The sequence below is a fragment of the Nomascus leucogenys genome, chromosome 10, assembly GCF_006542625.1.
Source record: "Nomascus leucogenys isolate Asia chromosome 10, Asia_NLE_v1, whole genome shotgun sequence".
Classification (NCBI taxonomy): domain Eukaryota; kingdom Metazoa; phylum Chordata; class Mammalia; order Primates; family Hylobatidae; genus Nomascus; species Nomascus leucogenys.
In genome coordinates this window covers 88,280,284-88,296,344 of record NC_044390.1, presented here as the reverse complement: position 1 = coordinate 88,296,344, position 16,061 = coordinate 88,280,284, and the positions used below count along the sequence as shown (strand labels likewise).

General features: G+C 46.8%; 1 non-coding gene and 1 pseudogene across 1 annotated transcript; one reads left to right on the top strand and one right to left on the bottom strand.

Annotated features, from left to right (window-relative positions):
- Positions 1-6,121: 6,121 nt before the first annotated feature.
- LOC105740359 lies at positions 6,122-14,571 on the top strand (annotated as a pseudogene).
- LOC115837126 lies at positions 11,298-11,430 on the bottom strand. Its single transcript, XR_004032160.1, has one exon. It is a non-coding gene; the product is annotated as a small nucleolar RNA SNORA70 (small nucleolar RNA).
- Positions 14,572-16,061: the final 1,490 nt, after the last annotated feature.

Genomic DNA, 16,061 nt, shown 5'->3' with positions numbered 1-16,061 from the left:
TGAGCCACCAGACCCAACCCCAGCTCTGCCATCTCTATGGTGTTACCTTCATCAGCATGATCCAAAATGGTTCCCACCAGAACTGAATTCTAAAAAGACTGGAAGCACTTTGGGAGGCTGAGGCAGGTGGATCACCTGAGGTCAGGAGTTCGAGACCAGCCTGGCCAACATGGTGAAACCTCGTCTTTACTAAAAATACAAAAAATGAGCCGGGCATGGTGGCACGTGCCTATAATCCCAGCTACTTGGGAAGCTGAAGCAGGAGAATTGCTTGAACCCAGGAGGTGGAGGTTGCAATGAGCCGAGATTACACTACTATACCCCAGCCCGGGTGACAGAGCGAGACTCCGTTTCAAAAAAAAAAATAAATAAAAAATAAAAAGCCTGGAAGAAAGAGGAAAGGAGAAAGAGAGGGCATGCTCCTCCCTTGAAGGATGTGATCTGTCACTGCCACTTGCAGGTCACTGGCCAGAGCGTAGTCACATGGTCACATCTACCTGGAGTAGAAGGTAGGAAATGCTGTCCTTATTCTGCTGACCATGTTCCCCACCGAAAATCAGGGATCCAGACATTGAAGACAACCAAGAATTCCTGCCACCAAGACCCATGAAGCAGTCCTCTGAGCTGGGGCTGAATGAGTCCTACACATGGAAGGAAACCTTTGGGTTTCCAGGGGATCTGGGCAGCTCTGAGGCATATAACATAGCCCAGCCAGGAAAAAGCTCCCAAAAGAGAATTTATTTGTCCAGGAATGTACAGGCAAAAAATCACCATTCTGTGTTTTTCCACGGGGTAGAGGCCCGACCAACCTCATGAGGTTTGTTCTGTCCAGCTTGGCACTGACAGAGGCTGGTGGGGGCTGGGGGAGGGTCTGAAAATCCAGGGTCTCGGGTATGAACTGTTGCTCTGATCAACTGCTAGGCTGTGTCCTGTGGGAATGTGCTGGGTTCCTACATGACCCAGAGGTCACTGATTTCACAAGATCTGCAAACAATCCAATATTCAAATATTTAACTATAGCAGAGATTGATAGATTTTTCTGCCATGCCCTATATCCCCCTCTAGCTCAACCTGAAATCAACAGACCTTCATATCCACAGCTGTGCCTTATTGGACCATTCCCTGATCCACCAGCTGAAAGGGAGTCATGCTGTCCTCTGAGGCTCCACCATACCTAGAATAGACATCTCTTGGTAGGACCATGCTTCTTGTGTTCTCAGTTGATATGGCTCAGGTTGAGCTGTCCCCTTCCACAAGTCCCGGGGGGGGTCCAGGATCTAGTCTTAGACAATGAAAACACAATTTTTCCCTGGCTACTGTGCTTTGTTCAAGAGCAGGCACATGATTCAGGTTGGTCTGAGACAAGTCTTGGAATTTTGGCTAAAATCATTGAAAAAGTGGTGCTGTTTGAGTTGGAGTTGCTAAGCTGGCAGGATATAAGCCTAAAGCTCTTGGTGGCCATCATGCCAGCAGGGAATTAAGTTGACTCAGAGAAAAACAGAGGGCAATGATGGAGGGATTTCTGATGACATCATTTGAACACCCTGATCAAGCCATACCTGAAACCTCACTAGATTTAGGAGCCAATAACCTCCCTTTATTGCCAAAGCCAATTGGAGCAGGCACATGTATCACTTTTGACCAAGAGTCTTAGCTAAACTAGCATCTCTGTGTCCCTTCATAACGTGGCTTCTCACTTTGCATCTGATGTTGCAATTATTCCTGAGCATGTTTAATGCATCCTCCTTGGCTACGAGAATATTTTTTTCTTTTTTTTTTTTTAGATGGAGTCTCTCTCTTATCCAGGCTGGAATGCAGCAGTGCGATCTCAGCTCACTGCAACCTCCACCTGCTGGATGCAAGTGATTCTCCTGCCTCAGCCTCCTGAGTAGCTGGGACTACAGGTGCGTGTCACCACGCCTGGCTAATTTTTATATTTTTAGTAGAGACAGGGTTTCACCATGTTGGCCAGGCAGGTCTCGAACTCCTGACCTCAAGTGATCTGCCCTCCTCAGCCTCCCAAAGTGCTGGGATCACAGGCATGAGCCACTGTGCCCAGCCGGCTATGAGATCTTGAAACCAGAATTCCTCCTAGGTGCCAGGCACAACTCAGGTGTTTGGGGAATGCTTGGTGAATGAGTGGCTGGATCGATGGATGGATGGACTAATGGATGGAAATAATTAAGATGATACACATCCCTCCAGAACATCAAGCCTCCAATTGCAGCCTATGCTTCTCCAGGCCTTTCTCAGAATCCTTGCCCCATTCTTGTGTTCATTCACTGAGGTAATAAATGCTTATTGGTCACTACAGTGTGTGAAGCTCTGTGCCAGGGAGTGTGACTCAGTGGATTTCTCAGCCTAGGCACTGCGGACACTTTTGTTTTTTGTTTTTGTTGTTATTGTTTTTGAGACAGGGTTTCACTCTATGGCCCAGCTGGAGTGCGGTAGCACAATCACAGCTCACTGCAGCCTCAACCTCCTGGGCTGAAGCATGCCACCATGCCTGGCTAATTTTTTTGTAGAGATAGGGTCTTCCTATATTGCTTAATCTGGTCTCTTAATCTTAATCTTAATCTGGTGGCACCCGGGCTCTGGAGTCATATGGACCTGGATTTGAACCCCAGCTCTGCCCCTTCATCTTGGTGTCACCCTGGACAACTTGCTTAGCATCTCTGGACCTTGATTTCTTCATCTGTAAAATGAACATTGGTGGTATTTTGCCCATATAGTTGTTGCGAGAATAACCAAGATAAAGTGACCCCTTACTATGTGCTGTTTACAAATGTTAGCTGTAATTATGCTTTTGCTTTCCAGTTTAACTAGCCAGGTAGGTAGGTAAGTAGGGGTAGAGAGAGAGGGAGAGAAGGAGGAAACAGCAAAAATAAAAGCATTTTTTTCTCTGATAATTTCAGGAAAATATACTTGTCTAGACCAGTGGTTCTCAACTAGGGGTGGCTATGTGCCCCAAGGACGTTTGGCAATGTCTGGAGACATCTTAGTTGTCATGACTGAGGGAGTGCTACTGGCATCTGCAGCCAGGGATGCTGCTAATATATAGGACAACCCGTGTGACAAAGAAATATCTGGTTCCAATGTGCACAGTAGCCAGGCATGGTGGCTCACATCTGTAATCCCAGCACTTTAGGAGGCCGAGGCAGGAGGATAGCTTGAGCTCAGGAGTTCAAGACCAGATTAAGTAATATTGGGAGAACCTATCTCTACAAAAAATACAAAAAAATTAGCCAGGCATGGTGGCGTGTGCCTATAGTCGCAGCTACTTGACAGGCTGAGGCGGGAGGATTGCTTCAGCCCAGGAGGCTGAGGCTGCAGTGAGCTATGATTGTGCTGCTGCACTCCAGCCTGGGCCATAGAGTGAAACCCTGTCTCAAAAACAGTAACAACAAAAACAAAAAACAAAAGTGTCCGCAGTGCCTAGGCTGAGGAATCCTGGTCTATAACGCATTGACATCTCTGATATTAAGGACCACAGTGCAAGGTACAGTGTCTGGCACATAGGAGGTGCTCAGTGAATGTTTGACAACCACATGAATGAATGAATGAATCAATCATTGAATGAATCATCGAATGAATGAATGATTACATAGTTCATGTGTCATTTGGCTGAGCGCCTGGGACAGGGCTGCATCTGAGCAACTGTTCATTAAATAGGTATGGACAGGTTCCCTCTGAAGCAGCTGGGGAGTGGGGTCCTGGCGGGGCAACACCCAGCCTCACAGCTGTGGTTCCAGGTCATGATAAATTGCTGTGGGAAGCCACAGGGCAGACAGCTCATCACACATTGTGATGGATTCATTGTCTTCTCTCGTGGCCCCCTTTATCTCAAACTCTCAGCAGAGAAGGGTTGAAAGGGGCTGAGCTGAGTGAGGGCCTGTGGATGCTGCTCTTCAGGAAAAGGAGGGAAAATGAACCCAGACAGGATCATTGTTAACTGGCTCCAAGGTCAAGAGCCCGTTAGAACGTTAGAATTAGAGATGGGGGCAGGGATGGCAGCGGAACTCTCTTCATCACCAACACCCTATCTAATTCATTTATTCAACAAATATTTATTGAGTACCAGAGACTTTTGGGCTATGTGAGTTAACAAAACAGATGAAATCCTTACCCTGTTGGAATTTGTATTTTAAAGAAGCAAGATGAACAATGGACACATAGGTTGGACATACCATATGTGAGGGGCCCTGTGCATTAGGAGAAAAATCAGGTAGGGAGGGAAGATAAGGCATGTTTGGGGTTGAGTTTTTCCATTGAGGTGAAATTCACATAACATGAAATTAATCATTTAAAAGTGAACAATTGGCCGGCGCAGTGCCTCAGGCCTGTAATCCCAGCACTTTGGGAGGCTGAGGCAGGAGGATTGCTTGATCCCAGGAGTTAGAGACCAATCTGGGCAACATGACAAGACACCATCTCTACTTTTTTTAAGTGAACAATTGAGCAGCATTTAATTGATTCACAATGTTATGTAACCACTATTTCTGTCTAGTTCCAGAACATTCTCATCATCCCAAAAGAAAACCCCATACCCATTCAGCCATTCCCCCTTCCTCCAGCCCCTGGTAACCATTGCTTTTCTTTCTCTGTATGGATTTGTCTGTTTTTGGATATTTCACATAAATGGCATCATACACTATGTGGCCTTTTGTGACTAGCTCCTTTCACAAGAATCTTACCTTGTTTTCAAGGTTCATTCATGTGGTAGCATGTGCCTTTCATTCTTTTTTATGGCTGAGTAAAATTGAATTACATGGATAGACCACATTTTGTTAATCCATTCATCTGTTTAGGGACATCTGGGTTGCCTCCATCTTTGGCTATAGTGAATAGTGCTGCTGTGAACATTTAGGTTACAAGTATCTGTTTGAGGCCAGGCATGGTGGCTCACGCCAGCAGTCCCAGCACTTTGGGAGGCTGAGGCGGGTGGATCACTCGAGATCAGGAGTTCGAGACCAGCCTGGCCAACACGGTGAAACCCCATCTCTACTAAAAATAGACAATAAAAATAAAAATGGTATCTACTTGAGTCCCCATTTTCAATTCTTTGGGGTAAAAACCTAAAAGTGGAACTGCTGGGTATATGGTAATTCTATGTTTAACTTTTTTAGGGATGGCCAGTTTTCCACAGCAGCAGCACCATTTTACACTCCTATCAGTAATATACAAAGGTTCCAATTTCTTCATCTCCTCACCAATACTTGTTATTTTCCATTTTTAAAATAACAGTCATCCTAGGGATAGGAAGTCGAGTGTCCTGTGGTTTTGATCTGTGTTTCTCTAATGCACATCATCACGTGGTGAGCATCTTTTCATGTGCCCATTGGCCATGTGTATATATCTTCTTACACAGTCCTTTGCTCACTTTTGACTTCGGTCATTTGTCTTTTTGTTACTGATTTAAAAGCATGGAGTTAACTTATTTTTATTTTATTTATTTTTTATTTTTTTTGAGACAGAGTCTCACTCTGTCGCCCAGGCTGGAGTGGAGTGGCGCAATCTCAGCTCACTGCAACCTCTGCCTCCCAGGTTCAAGTGATTCTCCTGCCTCAGCCTCCCGAGTAGCTAGGACTACAGGTGCATGCCACCATGCCGGGCTAATTTTTGTATTTTTAAGTAGAGACGAGGTTTCACCATATTGGCTAGGCTGGTCTTGAACTCCTGACCTTGTGATCCTCCTCCCTCAGCCTCCCAAAGTGCTGGGATTACAGTCGTGAGCCACCATGCCTGGCCTTTATTTTTATTTTTTGTGACAAGGTCTCACTCTGTCACCCAGGCTGGAGTGCAGTGGTGCAATTACAGCTCACTGCAACCTCAACCTCCTTGGCTCAAGCGATCCTGCCACGTGAGCCTCTTGTGTAGCTGGGACCACAGGCACGCATTACCACACCAGGCTAATTTTTGTATTTTCTACAGAGACTGGGTTTCACCATGTTGCCCAGGCTGGTCTTGAACTCCTGGTCTCAAGTGATTCTCCTGCCTCAGCCTCCCAAAGTGCTAGGATTACAGGTGTGAGCCATGACGCCCAGCCTGAACTTTTAAATAGGGTGATCAGAAAAGACCTCCCTAAGATGATGACTTTTTTTTTTTTTTTCCAAGATGGAGTCTCGCTCTGTTGCTCAGGCTGGAGTGCAGTGGCGTGATCTCGGCTCACTGCAAGCTCCGCCTCCCGGGTTCACGCCATTCTCCTGCCTCAGCCTCCTGAGTAGCTGGGACTACAGGAGCCTGCCACCACGCCCAGCTAATTTTTTGTATTTTTAGTAGAAACGGGGTTTCACCGTGTTAGCCAGGATGGTCTACGATCTCCCGACCTCGTGATCCACCCACCTTGGCCTCCCAAAGTGCTGGGATTACAGGGTGAGCCACCGCGTCCGGCCAGATGATGGCTTTTAAGTGAAGACCTTAAGAAGGTGATAGGGGATGCCAAGGTGATATCTGAGAAGAACATTCCAGGCAGAGAGGATGGCACATGCAAAGGCCCTGAGGTAAGTCACTTTCATTTGTCTGTAACTCGGTTTTCCTGTCTGCAAATGGGGAGGAATAAAACCATGAAGCATCACTTCAAATGCTGGCAAATTATCAACACCTGGGTTCGCCCACAACTCTTGCTTTTAAGATACTTAATGTCTCAGAGCTTCCATTTGCTCACCTGTAAAATGGCGATAATAATTGTACCGACCTCACAGTGTTATCAAATTAAAAGAAATAAGATTTGCCAGGGCTTGGCACACAGTAGTGTTCAGAAATGCAGGATGTGAACCCAGACCAGGAGGACTTCCAGTCCTGAGGGGCGATCACAGCTCACTGCAGCCTTGACCTCCCAGGCTCAGGTGATCCTCCCACCTCAGCCTCTCGAGTAGCTGGGACTACAGGCACGTGCCACCATGCCCAGATAATTTTTGTATGTTTTGTAGAGACGGGTTTCACCATGTTGCCTAGACTGGTCTCAAACTCTTAGGCTCAAGTGATGTGCCTGCCTTGGCCTCCCAAAGTGCTAGGATTACAGGTGTGAGCCACTGTGCCTGGCTCCCCTCCTTCCTTCCTTCCTTCCTTCCTTCCTTCCTTCCTTCCTTCCTTCCCTTCTATTTTTCAGTTACAGTCTCACTCTGTCCCCCAGGCTAGAGTGCAGTGGCACAATCATGGCTTACTGCAGTCTTGAACTCCTGGGTTCAAGCCATCCTCCTGCCTCAGTCTCCCAAGTTGGGATTATGGGCACCAGCCACTGCACCTGGCTCAGTTCCCCTTATTTCTCTGGGAGAGTCTAAAGGGTTTCATGGTGTGGGGGCCTGTGGTCCATCCTGACTGCTGCCCTGTACGCACACGTGTGTCTGCCCAACAAATACTGTTTGGGGAAATAACAAAACACAAGATCCGTCTTTTTCAACACAAGTTACCATGGTGTTTTGCTTTGTCTTGTTTTTTGGTGGCAAATAGATTGTGGGCTTTGGGGTCTCAAGTGAGTGCTCAGATCCCAGCTTCCATGCTTTACTGGCTGTTGGACCTCCGGCAAGTGTCGTAACCTCTCTGAGTTTTAGTTTCCTGGCCTAACTTACAAAGCAGTTGTAAAGATCCAAGGTAATTTTTGTAAAGCACCCAGCACCCAAGAGGACTTTGGGCCTTATGGGGCCACACAGATGGTTATCCTGGGATGAAGAAAAGGACAAGAAACCCAAGCAGTTTGGGTGGCAAGGGAAGAAAAGGAGAGAGAAATTCCAATCAGCCTATTTAAAACGCCATGCAGAGCCTAGTGAGAGTGAAACCACAATCCACTAGTTTCCAGCCCTTATTTTTTTCCCTCTAGAAAGAACTAGGAATCAGGAATCTCAAGTTTGAGCCATCACTTTGTCCAAAGCTAACTCTGTGCCCTTGGGCAAATCCCTTCCCCTCTCTGCCTCAGTTTCCCAGGAATCCGTTTGTAAAGACCTTTTTCTCTGTAACCATGGTGGTGCTGCTACTGACCAGCAGAGGGCAGTGTTGCACCAACATTCTCTATGGATCTGCGTCGCTTTTGTCTGACCTTGGACGGGAACATTGAAATCATTAATTAGTGGTCAGTGTCATCCTCTTTTTCAAAAAGCCTTATTTTATGCTCAGTGCATAGTCAGAACAAGGTCTTGCCACAGTGTACAGATGAGGAAGCAGAGCCTCAGAAGCATAAGAAAATTACTGGTAATTTTGGTCACATCACATCCTAAATTCAGACTCTCAGAATGGTATGAACCCATTGCTGTATGTCTGAGCAGCAAAGCATTGATAATCCATTATCCGCTTTATGCATCATGAAGCACTTTCTGATCCTCAATATCAAGCAATTCTCATCTTATTCTCCTCCAGTTTATAAATGAGCAAACTGTGGCTTCTAGAGGCTATATCATTTTGACTTACAGCTTTTTTTTTTGGAGAGGCCGAGGCTGGCCTCGAACTCCTGGCTTCAAGTGATTCTCCCATCTCAGCCTCCCAAGTAGCCTGGATTACAGGTGTGAGCCGTTGCACCCGGCACCAGCGTATTCACAATCAGTTCCATCTTAGAGGCTGTTTGGTGGACTCCCAGAAATACTAGCTTAAAAATGGCAGAGCCTGGCGTTTTGCAGTTTTTATGTGATGAAATGTACTGAGTTCTCATACAAATATTGCTCCTTGTTTTGCAAAAGGAATTAGGCCCCTTTCCCTGTCTCAGCAGCTGCACCAGTTATTAGCAATCCCCTAGGGAACTGGAATAGCTTTAGCTCAACAGTGGTTCTCAAAAGGGACTATCAAATGACACACCTGTCCCCAGCTCCAGATTCCGATATCCACACCCCAAACATCCAATCACTGTTTTTCATAGTCTTTTGATGTTTTTGGTTTTTGGTTTTTGGTATTTTTTTGAGACAAAATCTCGCTTCGTTGCCTGGGCTGGAGTGCAGTGGTGCCATCTCAGCTCACTGCAACCTCCACCTCCCAGGTTCAAACTATCCTCCTGCCTCAACCTCCCACCATGCCTAGATAACTTTTGTAATTTTAATAGAGATGGGGTTTCACCATGTAGGCCAGTCTTGTCTCAAACTCTTTTTTTTTTGACGGAGTCTCTCTTTGTTTACTGAGCCAGAGTGCAGTGGTGTGATCTCGGCTCATTGCAACCTCCACCTCCCAGATTCAAGCGATTCTTTGGCCTCAGCCTCCTGAGTAGCCGGGATAACAGGTGCACACCACCTTGCCTGGCTAATTTTTGTATTTTTAATATAGATGGGGTTTTACCATGTTGGCTAGGCTGGTCTCGAACTCCTGACCTCAAGTGATCTACCCACCTCGGCCTCCCAAAGTGCTGGGATTACAGGCGTGAGCCACCAGGCCCAGCCTAATTTTTTGTATTTTTAGTAGAGACAGGGTTTTGCCATGTTGGCCAGGCTGGTCTCGAACTCTTATCCTCAAGTGATCCAGCTGCCTCAGCCTCTCAAAGTGTGGGGATTATAGGCGTAAGCCACCACGCCCAGCCTTCTGCTTGATCAATTCTGCTATTAAGACTCTGATGCATTCTTCAGTATGTCAATTTCATTTTCAACTCTAGAATTTCCGCTTGATTCTTTTTAATTATTTCTATCTCCTTGTTACATTCATCTGATAGGAAATCTGAATTCCTTCTCTGTGTCATCTTGAATTGCTTTGAGTTTCCTCAATACAGCTCTTTCAAATTGTCTGCCTGAAAGGTTGCCTATTTCTGTTTCTCCTGGATTGGTCCCTGGTGCCTTATTCAGTTTGGTGAGATCATGTTTTCCTGCGTGGTGTTGATGCTTATAGATATTCATCAGTGTCTGAGCAGTGAAGAGTTAGGCATTTATTGTAGTCTTCACAGTCTGGGCTTGTTTGTGCCTGTGATTCTTGGGAAGGCTTTCCAGGTATTCAAAGGGACTTGAACCCCGAACCCAATAACACTGTAGTTCCTGCGGACTCATAAAGGTACCGCCTTAGTGGTCTTGGATGAGATCCGGAAGAATTCTCTGCATTACCAGGTAGAGATTCTTGTTCTTTTCCCTTACTTTCTTCCAAACAAATGGAGTCTCTCTCTCTTTCTCCAAGCTAGGCCTCTTGGAACTGGGGGTGGAAGGACACAAGAACCCCTGTGGCCATCACCACTGGGACTGCACTGGTTCAGACCTGAAGCAGCCCAGCACTGGGTCCCACCTAAGGTCTGCTAGAACTGCTACCTGGCACCACCTGAATTCACTCAAGGGCCTGGGGCTCTACAATCAGCAGACGGCAAAACCAGCCAGGGTGTTGTCCCTCCCTTCAGGGCAGTGAGTTCCCCCAGGCTCTGGGTGGGTCCAGAGATGCTGTCTGGGAGCCAGGGATTGAAGTCATAAAACTTAGAATTCTATTCTAAGATAGAATAGAATTCTATAGATGTACCATTCCACTGCAGGTCAGCTGGCACTCAAACCACAAGCCAAAGTCCTTCCCACTCTTCACTCCCCTTTCCTCAGTCAGAGGAACCTCTCCTTGTGGCCACCACTTCCACCAGCCTACAAGGAGTTCTGCCAGGCCACTGCTGATGTTCACGAAAAGCCTGAGGGCTCTTCAGGCAGCCTGTGATGAATGCTATCAGGCCTGTGACTCATCCTTCAGCCAGTGGGCTCCCCTTGGTCCAGGGCAGGTCCGCAAATGCTGACCAACAGCCTAGGCCTGTACTCGGGGACCCCAAGAGCCTGCTTGGTGCTCTACCCCACTGTGGCTGAGCTGGTACCTAAGGGGCAAGACAAGGTCCCCTTTATTCTTCCTCCTGCTTTTCTCAAACAGAAGGCATCTTTCACTGTAGCCACCACAGCCGGGAATGTGCTGGATCACACCTGAAGCCAGCATGTCTCAGAGCCCAGTGCCCACAGGTGGACGGGAAGTAGGATTTAGTGGTGAGTATTAAGAAGGGGCAGCACAGCAGAAGCCCTCATGAGTGCAGGGCCCACTACTTGTCCAGAGGGCCACGATGAGGATGTACTTGACCCCACACCCATCTCAGGTGAGCCACTTCTCAGCCACCATGTCTTCAAATTCATCTTCATTGAACTTGGTGAAGCCCCACTTCTGTGAGTTGTGGCTCTTCTGGCAGCCAGGAAACTTGAACTTGGCCCTGAGCAGGGCCTTAATCACATGCTCCTTGTTCTCCGGGTTCAAGGCGGATGGACATGATAACTTGGCCGATGTGAACCCCGGCCACAGTGCCCCAGGGCTTTCCAAAAGCACCTTGCGTACGTGTTTGGAGCCTACATTGGGGTAGTGCAAGGTCAGAGACACGAACGTCCATCTGAAGGGCCTGTCTCCAAGGTCCCTTAGAGCAGCCCATACAAGAAACAGGCTGCATACACCACCAAGGAAGCTGCTGTTTGCAGCCATTGCACACGGCCCCCATGAGGCAAAGAACTCAGCCAGCTGAGTTGGCTGTAGATGCCCGCAGCATATTACCTGGCTATGGCTGTTGGTTATTCAGGGCCCAGGGGCTCCTTAGTCAGCAGATGATGAATGCTTCCAGGTCTCTGCTGTGATGGGACAGCACTTAGTTCAATGTAAAGTCCCCAAGTTGTTAGCTCTCCCTCTCCCAAGTGCACAGATCTGTCTGTGCCACATGGCCACTGCCAGGGGTGGGAGCGGGGGGGTGGCCCAAGAACTCCCTCAGCTGCCCCAGCTAATGTCTCAGGAGGTTGTGTGCCCCCGACTCCACAGTCCACTGGTTGTGAGCCCAGCTCGGCACTCGGGTTTGCCTGTGAATTGCAGTCCTGATGGCCTAAACTGCCCCTCAAGTCTGCTAAGGGCCCCAGAGCACTCCAGCTCGCAGTGGCAAGGCTTGCCAGAACTCAAGCTCCAACTGCTAAGATGGGCAATTCCGGTGAGTGCCAGTCCAAGCGCTCCCTGTGTGAGCCAGTGTCAGCTAAGTACACCTCGGTTCTGCTTTCTGCTGTGACACTGCAGCACCGAGTTCAATGCGAAGTCTCACAGTCGCTGTGCTCTCGCTCTCCAAAGCACACCGATTCTCTGTGCCACGGGGCTGCTGCTGGGGGGTGGGGGATGGGCGGCGTCAGCAACTCAAGACTGCCTTTCCTGCCCTCTTCAGCATCTCTTTCAGCGATATAAGGTTAAAACCGGGTACTGCGATTGTTCACCTGATTTTTGGTTCTTGCGATGGTGCTTTTTGTGTGTAGTTAGCTGTTAAAATTTGGTGTTCCTGTGAAGGGTCAAATGATGTAGGTTTCTTTCTTTCTTTCTTTCTTTCTTTCTTTCTTTCTTTCTTTCTTTCTTTCTTTCTTTCTTTTTTTTTTTTGAGACAGAGCCTCGCTCTGCTGCCCAGGCTGGATAGCGGTGGTGCGATCTTGACTCACTCCAAGCTCCGCCTTCTGGGTTCACGCCATTCTCCTGCCTCAGCCTCCCAAGTAGCTGGGACTACAGGCGCCTGCCACCATACCCAGCTAATTTTCTTGTATTTTTAGTAGAGACAGGGTTTCACCGTGTTAGCCAGGATGGTCTCCATTTCCTGACCTCGTGATCCGCCCGCCTTGGCCTCCCAAAGTGCTGGGATTACAGGCATGAGCCACTGCACCTAGCCAAATGGTGTTGGTTTCTATTCAGCCATTCTGCTCCATCCTCTGTGATTTTTTTTTTTTTAATTGAAAAGCACAGGCAAAGTTTGGTGGTGGTGGTGGTAGAGAGAATAGTGATTACTAGCAGAAAAAGAAAAGAGCTCCAGGATGTTGTCCATATTTAATGTGCAGGCCTCCTGGCTGGATCATATTGATGGTTCAGGTAGAGGGACAGGGTCGCCATTATCCCCCTACTACTCCATGTCATCAGACCTCTGGCTCCTCACAGGGCCCAGGTACATGGGACCCTGCTTTTCTTTCTTTCTTTCTTTCTTTCTTTCTTTCTTTCTTTCTTTCTTTCTTTCTTTCTTTCTTTCTTTCTTTTCTTTCCTTCCCTCCCTCCCTCCCTCCCTTCCTTCCTTCCTTTCTTTCTTTCCTTTCTTTCTTTTTCTTTTATTTTTTTTGAGACAGAGTCTCACTCTGTCACCCAGAGTGGAGTACAATGGTGCCATCTTGGCTCACTGCAATCTGTGCCTTTGGGTTCAAGTGATTCTCCCGCCTCAGGCTCCCAGGTAGCTGGGATTATAGGCACCTGCCATCATGCCTGGCTAATTTTTGTATTTTTGTAGAGGTGAGGTTTCACCATGTTGGCGAGGCTGTTCTCGACCTCCTGAGCTCAGGTGATCCACCTGCCTCAGTTTATCAAAATGCTGGGATTATAGACGTGAGCCACCTTGCCCAGCCAGGACTCCGTCTTTTCGTTGTGCAGTCCTACAGACCTTCTCTTTCATCTGTACCTGTTTCACTAGCCAGGGCACCAGTCTCCGGAGGACTGCCTAGGTAAATGCCCGGATTAATTTGCTCCTGTAAGACATTTATAGATACTCTTTGTGGACAGATCATACACTCAGCAAAGAGCAGCAAACAGGTCTTAGCACCCTGTGAACCTGATCCTGGGAGGGGACCCACACCTCTCATATCACCCTCATTTCGTCTTGTTTATACAAGTAGCAAATTTAGGACTCAAGATCTGCCCTGTGTCAATGTCTTTCTAGGCATTTTGTTGTCTGAAGTTTATTATTTCTCTGGAGGAGATCATGGGAATAATAGCACCTGAGGTCTTCTGTCACAGCATGGCATGTCAGGGTCTTTTCTACCTGAATGTGGGTTTTGCTGGATATAACATTCATGGCTTACAGTTTCTTTTCTTAAATATGTACTCCATTTTCCTCAGGTACAAAGTGTTCCTCTCAAAAAGGTAGATTCTAATTTCTTTCCCTTATTATGTCACTTGCGCTTTTTTGTCTAGAAGCCCAGAAATTTTTATTTTTTAAAGCCCAGTATTATACTAGAATATGACAAATAACTTGCATTAGTCATTCTGAATCAAAATTCCATGCACTCTTTTTTTTTAAAAATATATTTTTGAGACTGAGTCTCATTCTGTCACCCAGGCTGGAGTGCAGTGGCATGATCTTGGCTCACTGCAGCCTCTGCCTCCTGTATTCAAGTGATTTTCCTGCCTCAGCCTCCCAAGTAGCTGGGATTAAAGGTGCCCGCCACCACACACAGGTAATTTTTGTATTTTTAGTAGAGATGGGGTTTCACCATGTTGGCCAGGCTGGTCTCTAACTCCTGACCTCAATTGATCCACCCACCTTGGCCTCCCAAAGTGACGGGATCACAGGCGTGAGCCACCATGCCCGGCCCATGCACTCTTTCAATAAGCAGTATCTTCCAATAAAGGTATACTGAATTCATGGATAACATACTCTGATGTACCCAATAATCACAGGGCCAAGAATGGGCTTTTATTTTAGTTGCCTTTGTTCCATGTGACTGTCAGCAGATTCTTCTCTTTGCTGGATCTAAACAGACCTCATTGGTAAAACTCTTAATTGAAAACAGTTTAGATGGATGAAAGCGAAGCCAGGGCTCTGTCAAGCCTTTGCTTTTTATATTGTAGGAAAAGGGACTTGATTTCCCAGAGAAAGCCAAATCAGGGTCAGAATGACAAATTCTTGGCTTTTTCTGTGTGTGGAGAAAGAGAAAATATAAGCGAATAGATCTGAACAAGGTATTATATAAAAGAGCCCAAAAAGGGTCTGTATTGAATATCCAGTGCAATGAAACTGGAGATGAATAGCAGAAGGAAAATGGGAAAATTCAAAAATGTGGAAATTAGCAACACTCTTCTTTTTTTATCGAGGTAAAATATACACATATAATTTATCTCTTTACCTTTATTTATTTTTCTTTTTTTTTTCTTTATTTTTGAGATGGAGTCTCGGTCTGTCACACAGGCTGGAGTGCAGTGGCGCGATCTTGGCTCATGCATCCTCTGCCTCCCGGGTTCAAGTGATTCTCCTGCCTCAGCCTCCTGAGTAGCTGAGATTACAGGTGCCTGACATCACACCTGGCTAACTTTTGTATTTTTAGTAGAGACGGGATTTCACCATGTTGGCCAGGCTGGTCTCGAACTCCTGACCTCAGGTGATCTGCTCTCCTCAGCCTCCTAAAGTGCTAGGATTACAGGCATGAGCCACTGTGCCTGGCTTTCCTTTTTTTTTTTTGAGACAGGATCTCGCTCTGTCACCCAGACTGGGGTGCAGTGGCTTTATAATAGGCCACTGTAACCTTGCACTCCAGGGCTCAAGCAATCCTCCCACCTTGGCCTCCCAGAATGCTGAGATTATAGGTGTGAGTCACTGTGCCTGGCCATCTTTACCATTTTTAAGTGAAAATTGGTGTTAATAAATACAGTTACATATATTCTTTTTCTCCCTCGTATCTCCCTTTCCCTCTTCCCTTTGCTGCTTCTGGTAACCATCAATCCGCTCTCCACCTTCATGAGATCTGCTTATTTAGCTCCCACAGATGGGTAAGGACATGCGATATTTGTCTTTCTGTGCTTGGCTTGTTTCTTTTAACATAAGGTCTCCAGGTCCATCCATGTTGCTGCAAACGGCAAGATGTCATTCTTTTGTATGGCTGAATGTTTATATGCCACAGCTTCTTTATCCTGGGATAAAGCAAGCCTCCTGCTTCACTCTCCTGAGTAGCTGGGACTACAGGCACATGCCACCATGCCCAGATAATTTTTTATTTTTTGTAGAAACAGAATTACATTGTGTTGCCCAAGCTTGTCCTGAACTACTGGCCTCAAGTGATTCTCCCACCTTGGCCTCCCAGTGTGCTGGAATTACAGGCATGAGCCACCGACACCCAGCCACGTTGGCCATTTTAATGTCTGCTTTTGAGAAATATCTGTTCAGATCATTTGCCCATTTTTAAATTGCATTATTTGTTTTTTTGCTATTGAGTTGTTTGAGCTCCTTATATATTCTGGTTATTAATCCCTTGTGAGATGGTTTGCAAATATTTTCTCCTATCCGATGGGTTGTCTTGAAGTAGGAGGTGGGACTTGATGCCAGTGGCAGGGCTCAGACATCAGACCAGATTGAGGACTAGCTAAAACAGGGAAGAGGCAAAAGCATCTCTCCA